Source organism: Schistocerca gregaria, chromosome 4 (genome assembly GCF_023897955.1).
Source record: "Schistocerca gregaria isolate iqSchGreg1 chromosome 4, iqSchGreg1.2, whole genome shotgun sequence".
Lineage (NCBI taxonomy): Eukaryota > Metazoa > Arthropoda > Insecta > Orthoptera > Acrididae > Schistocerca > Schistocerca gregaria.
The window spans coordinates 460,073,884-460,075,930 of NC_064923.1; positions in this window are offsets into that span (position 1 = coordinate 460,073,884).

The following is a 2,047-nucleotide window of genomic DNA, read 5'->3' on the forward strand; positions in this document are numbered from 1 at the left end:
GCATGTAGTAATTATTGCAGTGTGAGAAATAAGTCACCACATCTGTACATTAAGAGAAAACGACTCAGCCACGATAATAAAGGTTCAAAAGCAATAAAACTGTTTTGGAACACAGAAAAAAACCAGTTCCACAACTGTTTCTAAACTTCAACCACAAACGGCAAGAATCATCAACACATTCGCTTTTGAAGCAAATTTAATTACATTTACAGATTTACTCGCGTATTAGAAGGCAGAGTGAAGTGTTAGAATGGGCGAGTCATTAGACTCAAAAAAAAAAAAAAAAATGTTTAAGTGTCAAGCAAAGAGACTATGGTAACAACAACAGACAAGAAGAGACATATAGATTTCGCATATATGAATATATGTTTATATTCTCTTGCCTTCAGCGGAGTAAGTCAGAAAAAGCCCCATCATCGAAAATATTTCTGCAGAAATAAGTTGTACTTTTAGCACTGAGTTAGAGTCATTCGGCTGGTTTTACATGTATTTCATGTTAATTTATTTCTGTTAATAATTTATTAACACATGGAACTCACAATTATAACAACTATTTCATTAATTAAGTAGTAACGTAATTAAAAACGAACATTATGCTTAACACGAGTGCGATTGTTTGCTTTACGCCTCTTGGAGCTCTACTATCGGATCAGCGGTCAAACTGTAACAACTTCCGCGCCAAAGAGTGCCGTGACTTTATTTATTAGACTATGATGAAGGTGTCTGATTTCATATCATGGAAATCGACACGCCTATAGATCCTTGTTATCTGCATAGTCCGCCAAGTTGTAATTGGACAAAACATTTCCACCCGTCTGCACGGATACAAATTCTTTATTTATTTATGACTTTTAACTTTTGTATCAATACGCCATGAATAGGCTGATGGGAGAGCAGAATCGACAAGTATTTTCATTTCGCGTTCTCGTAACATATCTTGGCAGACGTGTTGTAATTAGGTAAGAAACGAAACACAAGCATCCTTGGCTGGCTTGTTCAGACAGCTGGAGATCGGCATCTAGGTAGTATAGAGATCACTACTATCAAGACGCACGGACTTTTTGGTCATGGAATTAAATGACAACTATCATAGCGAAACTCATCCCTCATGTTTCATTCCAAACAAGTAAAATTAAAATTTACTTGATGGATAGTAACAAACACGTACATAGTGAAAAGACAGAGTATTAAAGAATAATAAACGTTATAAGGAAAGACAAGGTCTGTAATATGACGATTCTGTTGTGATACAGGTTTGTGGAGAAGATTGTGGTCACTGCTTTTGAGGTCTGGGAGTATGTGGGTAGCTGATTGGTAAATGTGAAGCTTAAGAGTGAGCATGTGATGAGCTCTAACTGGTCATTTAGAACCAGGAGATGATCTAGAGCTAAGTCCTTATTTACCTCAAATGCCTCAACTTAGCTTATTTGCAGTACTTCTGGTAAATAAGCATTTAGCTCTAAACGATCAGCTGCAACTGAGTACATCCGCACTCCTCAACTTCACATGAGTCAATCAACATGCCGCATATTCTGTTCTCAATCCCAATGATGATACTGATCTCCACAACTTCTACCACTATGGAACTGTCGTGTACCTCACTTAGTTTTTGCTCACAACCTTTAGTATTATGTACGTAGAACCCGAATACTTCAATATCACGTATTATCGTCATGTACTGTATTTGATACTGTCCGTGTGTTGTAATAGAATACTGTAATTTACCACATTTGTTGCTTAACATTAGTGATGAGCACTCGATTAGACGTTCCTCACCTAATATTATGACTCTGTGTGTGTCATAGCATCTTTGTTTCTAGTGTTCGTTTTCCTGCAATAAGTGTCTCTTGTCAGCGTTAGTAAGTTGTCTCGTAACGAAGGCCGAATAGGCCGAAAACTGGTTCGCGGGCCAGTCGGGGTGGCCGAGCGGTTCTAGGCGCTACAGTCCAGAACCGCGTTGCTGCTACGGCCGCAGGTTCGGCTCCTGCCTTTGGCATGGATGTGTGTGATGCCCTTAGGTTAGTTAGGTTTAAGTAGTTCCAAGTTA